Source organism: Mauremys mutica, chromosome 11, assembly GCF_020497125.1.
Source record: "Mauremys mutica isolate MM-2020 ecotype Southern chromosome 11, ASM2049712v1, whole genome shotgun sequence".
NCBI classification, from domain to species: domain Eukaryota; kingdom Metazoa; phylum Chordata; order Testudines; family Geoemydidae; genus Mauremys; species Mauremys mutica.
Window position 1 is genome coordinate 69,617,441 of NC_059082.1, and position 16,307 is coordinate 69,633,747.

At 44.8% G+C, this 16,307-nt stretch overlaps 1 long non-coding RNA gene across 1 annotated transcript in view; it reads left to right on the forward strand.

Moving 5' to 3' along the window:
- Window positions 1–16,307, forward strand: part of LOC123343914 — a 152,997-nt gene that overhangs the window by 4,519 nt on the left and 132,171 nt on the right. The window lies entirely within an intron of this gene.

The following is a 16,307-nucleotide window of genomic DNA, read 5'->3' on the forward strand; positions in this document are numbered from 1 at the left end:
AGACTGTTTTGTGTGGGTGATATTTACTAGTTTGCCCAGGGCAGCAAAAACTCAAGAGCCAGGGCTGTATGCACTAGAGTCAGTCAAAAGAGATTTTAGGAAGTCTTCAGAATTTGCCTCCTACCTCTGGAACAGGCAGCCTAATCAGCTCTATTCTGCTGCTCTCCTTGAGTTGTAATCCATCTGAAGGTGGATTTGGTTAGTAGTAGCACACTGCATGTTGATATGCGTGAGACAGAGCACCTACTTCACTAGTAAGCATGCCCTCCAGAGAAACACAGACATCTTCAATGATAGTATGTTATTCCAGGAGAATATATTAAACAGAAACGATGTTCCCTTTTAAACTAGTTGAAATGTATGATTCAGTAAAGCCCCTATAAATGGCAACCACACTATATTGTGGGGGATTTTTGTTTGTTTGTTTATGGTTTCACTCCAACTGCTAGCAAGGAGCCACTCTCATGCAATTAGAAATAATCTTATCAGCATGGACTGATCAGTGCCCATCCTGGATGTGGGGAAGCACCCTCCCCACCTGTCTCTCCCCCCCCCCCAGCTTTTTCCACATAGATCTTTCTAAAGAAAAAGTTCTATTTTGAAATGTACTTTCTTCACTAACGATACTACCTCAAACAATCCGGAATTAACCTTAACCTTTAGCCTCAGCATATGTGGGCTTGCTTGCATGTTGCTACTTTTGTCTTTAGGGTAGGTGAACTGCTTACCTTGGCTGATACAGTATAAACACAGTTGTGTGGCTGGGGTGTGATTTCTTTTATTTAAATGACCTGGAGAAAAGCCATCAGTCAAGTTTGTCACACCTCAGATGATTTGGTAGAGTGATGGAAGAGATGTTGCTGGACCTCCAAGTGGACTATTTGCACTGATTCTGGGAGGTACCAAGGGTCCTCAACTCCCACAGCACCTCATAGGATTGACCCTTGAAAAGGGCTAGAACAGCGTGTGCTGCATGTGAACAGAGCTCTGAGAAGGAGCCTGGAACAAAGGGGTGGAAAATATAAATCCAAACAGGGGTTAGCCAAGATGGTAGTCGCAGTGAGGGTCTATGGGTCCAAAGTGATGGGTTTAATAGATTCAGGGTGCAGTCAGACCCTCATAAGGGAAAAGCTGGTTGAGGCCCATGGGACACCAACTGCTACCATTTTCCTTCAGTGTATACAGAGATGTGCACCTGTCCTCCATGAAGGTGATACAGCTTACAGCGGGGAACCACCCTGAGACTCTCTGGGTGGGGTTGGCGGCCTCCCTCGCTTACCCGGTGGTCTTGAGCTGTGACCGGAAGTACTTCGGTGAGGTCTTGCAGATATGGGAGAGGGACCCGGTCAGGGGGAATGACCACACCTCTGAGGTGGGAAAAGAGGCTGGATCTGCAGAGCTGGCTGATGCAGGAGTATGAGAAAACCTGGGGAAGGAACTTCACAACCTGCAGAGTATGTCCCTGAGGGACCAGCAAACTCAAAACCATTTGAATCCAGAATGTGTGACCCAAACCAGGGTTTTCATTGGGGAACAGAAAGAAAACTCCAGCTCGTGCCGGGCACACGAACAGCTGGCTACCATCAATGGGGAGGTAATCGACTGACAGTGAAACCAAAAAAAAGCCACATCTCAGGTTGAGAGGGAACAACTCTACTGTTTGGTACATGACTACCAGACAACAAGTTCCGGGCCAACTTCTGGTACCCCATCCCTTTGGGAGGGAGCTACTTCAGCTTGTGCACTGGGTTCCATATTCTGGTCACCTATGGAGGGAGTAAACCCTTGAGAGAACCACCAGCAGATTCTATTGGCTAGACATCTACAAAGAGGTAAGTGTTTGCTGCATGTTCTGCCCCAAATGTCCGTTGGCAGGACCAAGAGCTCTCCAAGGATCCCATTTATCCTGATGCCAGTAGTAGACACCCTCTTTGAGAGGATTGGCATGGATTTGAAAGGACTGCTAGAGAAGAGCACAAGTGGACACTAATGCACACTGATAATTGTGGATGATGTGACCCAGTACCCCAAGGCTATTCTGCTTCACACGACCAACGCCGTGACCATACCAACAGAACTCAGGTCTTTGTGAGGGTGGGGATCCCCAAAGAAGAAATAATGGACATGGGTATAAACTAACTTCATGTCATGACTGATGAAGAATCTGTGCGAGCTACTGAAAATCACATCTCTGAGAACCTCTGTTTACCACACCCAAACTGATGGGCTAGTTGAATGTTTCAACAGTACCCCGAAGGGGATGCTGAGAAAATGTGTGGCTGAAGACCCTTGCTACTAGGACTGCTCGTTACCACCCCTCCAATTTGCAGTGTGTGAGGTTACCCTGGCCTCAATGGCATTCTCACCCTTCAGATTGTTATACGGGAGACAACCCTGGGGGATCCTGGAATCCGTTTGTAAAACCTGGGAGGAGCAAGAGCCCAGCATAGTATGTCCTCCAGCTACAAGAGAAGCTGAAGACAGTAGGGGCCATCACAAAGGAAAACCTCTGATAGGCTTGCTCTCGATACTCTTGGGCCTTTAATAGGGGCACTCACCCATGTGAATTCCAGCCTGGTGACAGGGTACTGCTGTTGTTGCCCAGCTCAGAATCAAAATTAATGGCTAAGTAGCAAGAGCCCTTTGAGGTGGTTTGCCAGGTAGGAGCAGTGGATTAGCAGATCTGAGAAGAAAGAGAGACAGATTTATTGCATAAAACTTCTGAAGACCTGGCGAGACCAGGAGAGCTTATTCATAAAGCCCTCCTCTTCCCCTTCTGCCCCCCACCCCGATCCAAAACTTGGCCCCCAAGCTTCTTTATCCAGGATTCAGACATGATTCCCTTGGGGGAAGGGCTCCAGCCACCCCAGTGGGCTCAGATATTGCAGGTGGTCCAATCTTTCCCTTCTCTATTCTCATCATCATTTGGACAAACCCAGCTGATTTGTCACCTCATCACAATGCAGCCCGGCTGGAAAATCTGTGAGAGCTGTCCCCTGTGTATGAAGAGGTGGAACACTGTATATTGGGAGCTGCAGGTGAAGTTGTACCTTGGGGTGGTGGAAGAATCCCACAGTGGGTGGTGGAATCCAGTTGTCTTGGTGCACATGGTGAATGCAACAACCTGGATTTGCATCGACTTTAGAAAAGTGAATGCGATATCCACATTTGATACATATCCCATGCCACGAGTTGATGAGTTGTTGGAGAGATTGGAGGGCCACAACATATATCTTGACTGTGGATCTGACCAATGGCTACTGGCATATCGTCCTAACAAAGGGATCTTGAGAGAAAATGACGATTGCAACTCCTTTCGGCCTGTACCATTTCAGGACCATGTCATTTGGCCTTCATAGGGCCACAGCTACCTTCAAACGTCTGATGGACAGAAATGCTTTTGACGTGGGGCTAGGGCTGGTGACAAGAAGTTTTGGACATGGGGTTATGGGCAGGCTAAGATTTTGATTGAGAAGAACATCCAATATCAGCAGGAAACTATTTCTCTGAGAGAAGGCCTACTTGACTATAGAAGAAGAGGCCTTGGCGATGAAGTGGGCCACAGAAGTACTGCAGTATTACCTGCTGGGAACACCTTTCTTTTCATAACTGACCATGCACCTCTCACTGGCTAAAGTCTGTAAAAGACACCAACCCCTAGATTATGAGGCAGTATTTGGCCTTACAAACCTATGCTTTCCATGAGGTCCCCAGGCTGGAGAACAAACACCAGAATACAGATTTATTTTCTTGGGATGGGGTACTGCAAGACTTGGACTCAGAAATGCCAACACCAAACTTAAGAGGAGGGTATATGTGTTGGGGTAGACAAACCCCACACTGGAGAAATGAGAGGCAGGAACAACTCAGGGCCTGGGAAGCCCCACCCTGGCAGGCCTGCTGGGCATGCTCTAGTTGGAGAGGGGCTTAAAAGGGATTCCCTTCAGAACAGCAGAGGTGGTGGGTGGAGAGAGACGGACCTGCATGCACTGCCACGGAGAGGTTATGCTAGGAGAGTATTTCCAGGAGGAAGACTGCTGCATGAAACTGGGGCTCTCCAGCCTGCAGAGGCCTGTGGGCCATGTTGCAAGGGAAAACCGCAAGCCACAGCATGTCCCAAGGAAGGACAGAGCAGTAGAAAGAGACACAGGGAAAGTGGCAACTGGACCACAGGTAGTAGATGTCTTCCGTAAGGCACACAAGTAGGGCTCTTGGGTCAGGGCCTGATGGAGTGGGAGGGTCCAGGTTCTCCTACCCCTTACTGCTACGTCGTGCTGCCATCACAGACTCTTAACACTAGGTGGGGACCTGCCCCTGTTCACACCGTATCTCTGGTAGGTGTACATTCAGTACTCTTTCTCAACACTGGGTAGGATGGAGAAATCACACGTCTATCTATGCATATAATATAGGTTCAAGTTGGACTTTACTGAAAAACAAACAAAACAAACAAAAACAACCAAGCAATTAAATAAATGGATTATCCTTTGCTTTTGAGTTGTCTTACTCTTCCTGGTGACCTTCCCCACACACGTCCTCACTATCAGTTCATTTTTCTTAGCCTCCCTTCAGTACTTTGTCTCTGACTACTCCCCTTCTGAACCCCCTGCAAGCAGTGAGCCTATATGATGTTATTTAGAAGCATATCTGTAATTTGTCTCTTCTGCAACACTGCCCTTAGCAAAATTCCATAGCAGTGAGAGTGCCATGTCGCAGCAGTGCTGGAGTGGAGACCATTGACCCATCAGCGAATGCCAGCTCTGTAGTGCCACAAAATGTCATACTAATTTCAAAAGTTCCTCTGTCTCCTTACCTGATGCACACACCTCACCCCACCCCACCTCACCCCATCCTCCTGGTTTTCTTTCCCAAAGCCCTGAGTGTATCACTCTTACTCAGGGCCGGCTCCTGGCACCAGAATTCCAAGATGGTGCTTGGGGCAGAAATCTGAATAGGGCGGCAGTCCCTGTTGTTTTGCCCCCAAGCAGCGCACCGAATGGCCTCCGCGGATAGCGGGGGGGGGGGGGGAGGTGCAGTCCATATGCAGATATGCGGCAGCTTCAGCTAAACCTAGAAGCTGCCGCCGAATTGCCACAGCCGCGGAAACGCGCGTGCTGCCCTAAGGGCACATGGACTGCCCCCGCCACCTGCAGCGGCAATTCGGCGCGCTGCTTGGGGCGGCGAAAACTGTAGAGCCGGCCCTGCTCTTACTGCTAGGACAGAAAGAAAAGCTTTCATACAATAGATCACAAATAGAATTTTACACTGGATTGTGGCTCCTGGAGAGCCCTTTACTCTTGATATACTGATCATGTGGGTTTACTGGCTGTGTGGTGTTGTGTTTGCTCCAATTCTATTTAAACTAGTGGTTTTAAAGAGATCAATACAAAGCATATGAAAATAACTGTTATAATTATAGCCACAGTGTTAATGATCGTTACTGTTTGTATTACGATACCACTTAGAGGCCCTAGCTGAATTTAGGGGGACAGTAAGAGACCACCCCCAACTGAAGATTCATTGATTCCAAGGCCAGAAGGGATCCCTGTGATCATCTAGTCTGATTTCCTGTATACCACAGGCCATACAATATCCCCCAAACAATTCCTGGTTGAGCTAGAGCATAACAAAAATCCAATCCATTTTAAAATTGCCAGTGGTGGAAATTCTACCTCAACCCTTGGTTGTACCAGGGGTTAACTACCCTCACTATTAAAAATATAAGTCTTTTTTCCAGTCTGAATTTGTTTAGCTTCAGCTTCTGCCATTTTATCATGTTACCTTTGTGTGCTAGACTGAAGAGCCTATTATCAAATATTTGTTTCCCATGTCTGTACTGTGACTGTGAGCTCTATAGATCTTACAGTCTATACAGACAAGACACACAAAGTGTTGGAGGAAGGGTGTATTATCATCCATCCTCATTTTACAGCTGGGGAACTAAGGCCAAGAGAGTTCAGATCATTTATCCAAAGTGATGCAGGGAGTCCAGGCAAAACCAGTAGGGAACCTAGTTTTGCTGATGAGTTCCAATCTGGGGCATTGACCACCAGACCTCCCTTCATCAGGGATCCTTAAGAGAGATCCTGTTATCAGCTGTGCAAGTTTGCAGCTTATTTGCAGACTGATTACAAGGCTCTGATTTCACCTCATTGTTTCACAGCTGCTCCCACACCAGGATGGTGACATAGTATGAAAGGCTAGCTAGGCAGACAATAGTATTCCAAGAATTTCCGGTTATACAGAAATGGAATTGCCTCAAACAATAGAGTGCAGTGATGCTGTGCAGTTACTGACCCACAACTGCACTGTTACATTTCATTATGCAAATCCATGCAGCTTGATTGGTGGGGGAGGACTGATTTGCATACAATTGCACTCAGTAACCCTACAGAATGGAAATCCCTGTGCTCTGATTGGCTGAGAGTCATTAGTACCCAAAAAGAAGATATGGATATGCATAGCAGCTGTAAGGATATTTCACAGTGTGTAGAATATGCACATCCCACTTCTCCTTGCAGTGAGAAAGGTAGAATCCAGTATCTACACATTTCAAAAACTCTCCCCACCTCCAGCTATTAAATAACTGAGTGGGATATTCTTTTTCAGGTGCAGCGGGAGGAAAGAAGCATAGGAAAGAGAGACTATTAAAAAAATCACTATAAGGCAAAGGGAAGAGGGGAGTGGAGAAGTACAGGGGAGGACTGGATTTAGGGGAGGGAGAGCCCATATCAGCAGAGGGGTTATAATTTGAGAATCCTCTTTAATTGTTTGGTAATCCCTGTATTTTGGGCTGATGAGCACCCCAGCCATCACCTTCTGTATTTTCTTAGCACGATATTGCTATTGTCTCATAAACAGGGAGCACTTTCTAGTAATCATCCCAGACCAATCATTTAAATTTAATCACCAATAAATGAGAGATGCAGAATGCAGGTGAGATTTACAGCACAGTCAGGATTATATTCATTCTTTTTTTCTGCACATTCTTATTTACTGCCCATCAGCAATGCACAAACACATCACATTACACTGCAGAGAACCATGGACAGATTAAGATTTAATGCAGTTGCTAGTGCTCAATTAATATACGGTTAAATTTCAGATGCATGAATTCTGAATCAAGAAATTCTTTAGCACCAGGCGCATGTGATTAAAACTCCCCACAGCTTTGTGCACTTTGAGATCTTTATTACACACTGGAAAGATATCTGGACTAGTTTAAATCAGTTGGTTTAATTCACTGTAACTCAATTCACTTCCATGGAGCTAGAATGTTTTACACCATCTGAGGATCAGATATCTCCAAAATGGGACCAAATCAAAATACAACGGTAGAGGCCTCTGATGTATGTAACCTGGCCTGATATCAGCAGATCTCAGGGTCACGTGTGGACATATAGGCCCTAGCCGTGCACCACTGAATCCATGGGAGTTTTGCAAATGGATTCGGTAGGACAGAGGCAGGCTCATAATGCTTATGCTCCACTTTCAGTGCAGTGGGAACTGCAAGACTTTTTACCTGCCAAGAATTGAGCTAAGGGTGCAGCAGTTCTAACTCAAAAGTTGTAGACACTGCTATCACCTAAAATGCTTACTTAGAGAATGACACAGAGTGCTGGAATCTATCTGTTAAGGACATCAACAGATGTAACAGACCACTCACAGAAGTCTGAACTCGGGTTTAGCTAGGTCTGGATTGATTTTTCAAATATTTCTTTTAAAATGTGTTTATTTATATATTTTAACTCCACATATAGCTTATGCTCATCATCTGGGACCTTAAACAGATTTTCTTTTTATGCATCTAGAAACACATCAGTCCCATTTGAGCATAATATCTACATTTGTAATGTAGAGTAGAGTCCAGGAAATTATACCCATGCATTATACCCTCTGCTGGCATTTCTTATGAACAATGTTGCCCCTGGGGTGTGAACTGAATATAAGTCTAGAAGCAAAATAGTCATCCTTTAATCCAAACAGAATATTTTATGATTGCAGGGGACATATCACTCTCTTCCAGCAAAGAGCCTGGTGTGTTTTCTATTGATTACAATGACACCTACTGGTCAAGGAGCAGCTAATCATCTCATTGTGAACCAAATCAAAGAGACTTTCATAAATTAAGCATCCATCTTTGCTTTTAAAAATAACAAAATCCTTATGCTACAGTTTTATCTCACTGTTCTATAAAAAGAGGGAAATGAAGAATCCAGAAATGTTCTGTACTTACAAACACCATGGTGCCATGGCTTTAAAGCTAAGAAAACCAAGCTCTCTCTCACGATACTGCCCTTGGAGGCCTGTGGTGAAATCCTGGCCTCACTGAGGTTAATGAGATTTTTGCCATTGATTTCAATGGGGTCAGGTTTTCACTCTGGATTTTAAAGGAAGCATAACCAAAGCCTGGTCATGCACACCAGGCCACAACAAAAGGACTATATGTTGTATCCTAGGTGGACTCAGTGTGTCAGAGCATGCACTCAACTGGCAAAGGGCTGGAGCTTCAACCTGTGTAATCAGTATAGTCTCCCTGAAGTCAATGGGACTATGCCAGTTTACTCCAGCTGAAGATCTGGAGTATAGTTCTTACCTTTCCAAAGAAGGAAGAAGAAAAGCCTCTAAAAATGGTCTTTCAGATTTCTTTTTCTTGCAATTTTCCTCATATTATTCATGTTGGTAGCTTTCAACATGCCATTTTCCACCACTCTCTGCGCCAGATCCTAACCTGGAATAAATTAGGATAGTCCCGTTGACTTCAGTGGAGCTATTCCATCTCTCCTCAGGGCCTGAGTGAAGGTGAACACCCACATTTCCAAGCTTTGCATGATATTTTTCTCTATTTCTCAAACACACAAATTGTTTTACTAAATGATTGAATAAGTAGTCCTGAATGGAAAATTGCACCATTACCATATATTTCAAGTGACAGCTACTCAGTATATTTCTCTTTGAAATCTATCTATTTTTCTTAAATGTAATTGAGATTTGTCATTGATATGCTTTATGCTGCACAATTACAGCTGGGGAAGGAAAGCCAGTGCCACAGAAAGATATTTTCATGACAACTGTCCTCAGTTCACTCCATGTTACACAAGGGTTTTTGCTGCCTGAAAGCACATCTAAAATTCCCTTCAAGCTTACTCTGGAGGTTGTACTGAAACCTTTGAAGAGTAAAGACTTTTTTTTCCTGGAGATCTTTCAAGTGCCTCTTGGTTTACCTCTTTTAAAAAGCATATTTCACATACTTTAGAAATATTTTTAGGATCAGACTTACGGCCAGATTCTGACATTGGAATTGTGCAAAATTGGCCACGTTATTATTTTTTCATGGGGATTCATGCAGCATTTCCCCCCATTTATTCTTGTGTGATTTCACGTCTCTAAAATTTCTATTTTTGGGAAAATCTTGGGAGACTGGTTATTTTTCTTAATGAGTGTGACAAATCAGAAAGACTCCCGGTGTGTGTGTTTAAGAGGGTTGAGAGCCAGATCCAAAGCCCACTGAAATCAGTGGAAAGGTTGATTTCAATGAGATCGGGAGCAGAACTTTGGAGGAGAGATCCTCTGTTCTAGTAGATTTCCCCAGCCGTATAATGGGGATATTTACCTACCTCACAGGGGTGTTGTGAGGCCTAATGTGCTATTGTGAATTGCTAGAGCAATACAAAACAGTTCTTAGGCCACTTAGTGTCATGAGTGGGGAGAGAACTCCGGAGTTCCCGACTCCTAGTCCTGTGCTCAATCAAGTGAACCAGGTTGCTTCACGGGGACATACATCTGTTGACATTTCCACAAACATCCAAACAATGGAAAATGCACCAGTCCTAACTTCATAAAAAATGCTCCATTTTCAGGGAAGCTTTGTGAATTCAAACCCCATCGGCCCCTTTCTCTTTCACCGACCCACATTTCTCTACAGTTTGCTTGGCTCAACCTGGGTTCCTTTCTTAGGCAAAATTCTCATTGATTTTTGGAGTGTTGTCTCAGTGAGTCCTGTGTAAAGTCGGTAGGATTTTACCCTTAAGGGATTTGGGCATCTTTCAATGCACAATATTTATTTCCAGTCCATTGCATTCCTTAACAGCTGGATTCTCTCATCATAGGGAAAACTTTACTTTAAAAATAGCACTTATGTATACTGGTGCAAAGTAAATCTCTTGGTGAAACAGGATGTTGTGTTTTACAGGATAAATAAAGGAGCTGTAAAGATTCCTGCCCAGCAAATATATTTTGGGAACTTTATTTTTATGTTGCATGTCCTTTTTAATAGTCCACACTGTATTTTATTGAAGGCTGAGTCATAGATCGCTCTTACTGCTTTGGAGGGAAGGAAATGGAGCTTGGCCAAAAGTATGGTCATCTCAAATGAAACCAGCAAACGGTGACTTTGCTCAGGTTGTGAAAATGCAATAATGTGTCCTGGCAGAGGGGAGAATTGAAGGTCACAGAGAAATTCCACTTGCTGCGTTATGTTCTTGTCACCTGAAACTTACCTCTAGACTCAGCAGAGCTCATGCTGATAAGGTCATTGCTGGTAGGAAAGGTCACAGGCATTTCAGATCAGCCCTGGAGAAACATAGCCCCGGATCCTGCACTCTGCTCCACCCTCTGGCATGGAGCCCCCATTCAGTTAATGGAGCTCTGCTCCATCCATGTGTTTCATATTGTGGCATCAGGGCTACTATAATCATTTTGCCAGAGTAGCACAAACAGCCTCTTCTTGTTGATTTATTCAGAGCTGTCACATGTTTGAAGTTGGTTGGTCATTGGTGAATTGGGGCGAGGGAGAGAGAGTCTGGCTTTGTGTGGCATGTTAGCGACTACTCTGCAGTGGACTTGATGATAAAGCCTCTGCAGATGTCCTTAAGAGTGTGGGAGAAGGAGAATAAATATGTTAGTGAGGGAGAGTTAAATGACCTTTTATTAATTCCACTGGCCTCTACTCTCTCAACTAGTACACAAGCAGCAGGCTGCCATGTTTGGGAGAATCTCTCTATGAGATATAGCCATTCACACAAGTCCCCAGCAGTGTCCTGGGAATGTTCCCTGCATGTTCCTGACCAGGACTCTGAAGCAATCAGAGACGAAGCCAGAGTTTCCTTCCCAGGTTTTACCCTGAGCCCAGGGAACGTGGGACAGGACTTTGGGAGTTTAGCCAGTGCACAGCTGAGATAGTCAATAAAGCTGAGGAGTCTAAGACCCCAGCTGGTCTGTTCATCTGTGCAGAGTCTAGTGAGCGCAGGGAATGGGAAATGATTTGTTCTTTCCTGAGCTTGGCTACCAGGAGCTGGTTTAGTCAGCCCAAAAAGCTGCTACAGTGTGCCCATGGGCTTTGTGGTTGCTGAAGAGTAGCTGGGATGCAGGATTGCCCAGGTCACGCCCCCTCCCACCTCCAGAAGGCCCACCTGTGCCCCGGAACACTTCCCACAGTGTGGGTTGTGGCAGGAGATGTGCAGAGGCTCAGTGAACCTGGGGTATTCCAGGCTTTGTAGTCACTATGCTGTGAATTGGGTCCTCACTGCCTGGGCTTCAGGAGCACCCCATCCCCTGGGATGCACCACTTCGATTTTGTGGGGTGGAGGTTCCAAGCCTAAAAACCCAGGCTGCAGGGAATGAGAAAAACTGGAGACCAGCTGAGGGACATTCCTACTCCTCCAGCAGTCACTTGTGGAGCCGCTAGAGACGGCACTAAGGGTGAGTTTATTAATTTATTTGAAAATGAATTGTGAAAAAAAACCCTGTAAAAAGCAGCTCCTCCCTATTGGCTGATTGTTATTTGGAGATGGTATGTGGTCAGCCCAGGAGTTTGGGGTGGGATAAGAATCACCCTGCCTGTTAACACCACAATTTAAAAGGTGGCCCTGGGAGCATCTGAGCACACAGTGCTCCATGTCAAATTTGGGAGGAGACAAAATCTTTTAACTGGAGTGCCTGGCAGTGCTTTCAGGATCATCTAAGGATCCTTAATTTACTTTAATGACAAGCCTTTTGTTATCTTAATCACCCGGCCTCTGTTTATAAACCAACTCCTCACCCCAAAGGCTGTGCTCAGCTTCTGAACTCATCACATATCACACTCAAGCTGGTGCAGTTAAGGCCCAGGGTGACCCATCTGGGCTCAGGGTGACCTCCTGTATGAAACTCGGGAGGGGAGCTAGAGCCCTCCCCTACCACCCCAAATGGCACCCCTGTCATTGGGGCCACCTTCAGTTAGACTTGTTGGCTTGAAAAGGTGCTACCCGCACACGCCTAAAGGCCTCCAGGAGGCAGTTGCCCCACACACCCTCTAACAGCTCTGACAACGTGCACAGGTGTGTGCAGGATTGTGGTCAAAGACTCAGGGCCTGCACTGAGCTCTGTACAGACAGACCCTTTTGCTCCACACATAACAAGCTGCAGGATCAGGGACTAAACTTCCTTTTGTTAATTAATTTTTTGCCTGTCTAAGAGATTTCTTAAAGTTTCCTTTGCAGCATCAGAAGGGGAAAGATCGCTAGGTAACAGCACACAGTGACTTTTCATGATCCTTTCAATTTTTATATCTGGCTGGATAAAATGGTGCAGTAACAATGCAAATCCACTGTCAATATCTTGTTTATCTCCAGCGATGGCTGCTGTGTCCTGCTACAAGCTGTTCTGTTGACCTGCCATAGTTTTACTTTACCGGAAGCCTGGAAGGGGACAAACAAACAATGCTGTGGAAGATTTCAAAAATAACCCACTTTGGCTTTACAAAAGAGCAGTTACGTAAAGCAATAGAATGCCTTAATCGAAGGGTATTGATTACACAAGAAACCAAAGGGGAAGGCAAGGGGAACAATTAATATTACATTTTGTTGCAGTTTGTTTTGTTTTGTTTGCTACTTTGGTGTTGTATTTTAAGGAGCACTCAGACATGAAAATGAGGCTAACTAGTAGCATTAGGGTCTGGCCATACTCACATTGCAGCCAATGGCAAAACTGGAATTGATGTCAACGGAGCAGAATTGGATCCATAATTTCAGAAGGGTTTCAGGGAAAGAAACCAATCTTACCGTGAAGTCAACTGATTCTTTCCAGCTGGTGTTGTGGGTGATAACATCCAACAGTCAAGGATTCTTAAGAATGAATGCAGCGAGGGGCTACCCTGGGCCATTGGCTGTATTGTAGCGTTGATTCTTAAGCAGAATTGTCCATTCATTTCTATAGGATGATCTGATTAATCAACAGCCCCAAATGGCCCCAAGTCGTTATTAAACAGAATATATTAAAAAAAAGTGTGTGTGTGTGTACACAAAACAGAAGAGCTATAACCACCTACCTGAATGTTTGAAATATAAGATCCACAATAAGGTGTAGTCAATAAGTGTGTACTTAAAAAAAAAAAAGTTAATGGAAGTGTTTTGTTTCTTCCAAATTTTGGTATTGAAAATGGTCCAGTGGCTAGTGTCTTAGCCTGGGACTCTGAAAACTCAGATTCAATTCTCTGCTCCTCCACAGACTTCTTTGAGCAAATCACTTAGTCTCTCTCTGCCTCAGTTCTCTGTCTGCAGATGGGGATAATAAAACTGCCCTACCTTGCATGAGGATAAATACATTAAAGACTGTGAGGTGTTGAGAGACTATGGTAATGGTGGTCATATAAGTACCCTAGATAGATTAGCATTTTGCTCGACGAGTAATAAATCTGGATCTGTATTAAAGATACTGCCAATATTGGCATTGTAAGCACCACCCCAAATTTACTGAAAAGATAAGGAAGTCCTCCTGAGAAGAGAACCAGGGATGCTGGTTTAAAAGAAATAAGTACAAAGGGCCTGTTGATGTACTTCCTTGTAATTCAGATAAAAGTCTCTTGTCCAAGTAGGGACTCCAGGCTCTGGTTCAAAGCCTGTGTTCGTTTCACAAAATAGACAAATTTTGCCCGTTGTACTGAATAACTCCCTGTGGATACTTGTTTTCAGGTATAGGAGTGACTTTTTTCAGTTTAGCTTAAATCCATTCCCAACTGACATAAGATAAACTGTGGGGAGGAGGGGGAGGGAGGGAGGTTTTATACTGGAATAAAAGTGTGCACTTAGGGGAGGTGATACCACTTGAAATTCACACCTTTGCTTGTATAAAAAAACCTTTTCTGGTATAGACAAAGCCTAAATGATTATAATACAGGAATAACCGTTCATTCTTACTGGTGTAGGATCTTCTGTCTGAGAGTGTCCAAGTTTATAAACATGATTGAATTAAGCCTTACGACACAACAGTGAGATAAGGGGTGGTCTCTCCATTTTTTCCAATGGGTAATGTGAGACACTGGCCATGGCCACCTTAGGGGAAAAGGTGTATTTTTAACAAGGATAAGCTGGTTGTGGTAAACTCTTGTGGGGAAGCCTAAGGTTTATCTCAACCAGGTAACACTTGTAAAACTACAGCTTGCCTTGTCTACATTAGATTTTTAACATGGGTTAACTAACACACAACGGAAACACACCTTTTTTTTCTAGCGAAGAAAAGGATGTGGTGAGTTTAACTGATTTGTCTAAGGCTGCACAGCAAATCTGTGGCACAGCCAGGGTCAGAACCTGCGAGCCTGATCCTTGTCTCATTTGTCCATCGCCAGTAGAAAGCCTGCTGCTGAAGAGCTGTGATGCTGAGCGAGGCTGCCTATGCATGTGAATGTTTATGTGATTCAGGGCTCCTTGGTACAGATAAACCACACTGCATAACTGTTCTAAGGCTGACAGCAGATAGAGAGGGCTTTTTGGGAGGGCAGTAGGAACACCTGTGATAAAGGATGTACAAAAGTTGGGTGATTCATTGGATTGGTGTGGCTATGTTTACAGTGCACCCCACTGGTGGGAGAGTGTAGCGTATGTGTTGCTGTCCACCACAGCGAAAGCAGGCTGTGTCCACACTGCGATGGGTAGCTACACGTGGCAGTGAAAGGCTTGGGTATTGGTGGAAGCAGTGGAGAGCTGCCAGAGCCTTTTCTCACTGCCTCTCCCCTGCCAGAGCCTTTCCCTGCTGCTGAAGCGGGAAAGTCTCCAGCAATGGGAGGCAATGGGACACTACGCAGCTAAAAATAGCTGTGTAGATGGAGGAGGTCCTGCTTGGATATGTAGCGAGCCATGTAGGGTACGTACCCCAAGGAATCTGGCATGTCTTTACTTGCCTAAGCCATGACTCATCGCCTACACTGCTGTTTATACCTGTGCTAAGAGGGCAGACACTGCATGTACCCTACACACAGCCATAAGGAGTATGTATTGTAGAGTACCCTGTGAGGCAGTAGTGAGCTGATGGCGTTGGGGATGCTGTGCTACTGGAGGGCTCTTTTCTGATGAAATGTTGAACCCAGGATCACAACGCTTGATATTTTTCACAAAAGGGGGTGTTAACTTTGTTGTCCTGGCCGCCTTCGAACTCCATTAATTGCATTCTGGCCGTCTACGTTCCCTCAGCAGTTACAATTGGATACAAAGGGCCAGATTCTCCTCATGATTATGCTGGAGTAAATCCAGAGTAACTCCATTGACGTCAGTGAGTTATTTCTGGTTTACCCAGCGGTGACTGGGAACAGATGCTACCTCAGCATATTTTGACATTTCTTGCTATAAACAATTGTTTTGTGCTGCTGTGTGCTGTTAAACCGCTGTTGTGTTCCACCCTAGCAATGACTGCATTTCAGTGGGGAGTGACGTGATCCATGCAACACTCTTACCTCACAGTAGTGTATGAGAGGCTTAATTATTTAATACCTGCAAAAGGCATTAAGGTCTTCAGATTAGAAATGAATTAAAAAAAATAGATATCAAGAATTCCTTACTGTTCATTTTTGTAGGAAAATTTTGATTTTTGCCAAAATTTGATTTTGTGTTGAGGAAATTTAAATGAAATATTTTATGTTGGTTCTACCCAAATCAAAACACTTCAGTTTGTTGAACCAAATTGAAACATTTTTTTGGGAACAGTTTGAGCTAATCTGTGCCCATCTGAGCTGCCACAGTGTCTTGTGGGAATTGTAGTTCAAGTGCTTCATTCCCCATTCTGTTGGTTGGGCTGGCTTCAGCTGCCTGGCTGGACTGTCTCTCCCATGATGCACTGCAGTCTCACCATTGGTTGAACTGCTATGGTGCATCAGGGCACTGAGGTCGCTCTAACTCAGCTGTTCTCAAGCTTCATTGCCTCGCGACCTCCTTCGAACAACAAAAATTACTACACAACGCCAGGAGGGGGGACCGAAACCTGAGCCCACCAGAGCCCTGCTGCCCCAGGTGAATGGGCCAAGGCCCAAGCCCTGCCACCCCAGGCAGGGGGTCAAAGTG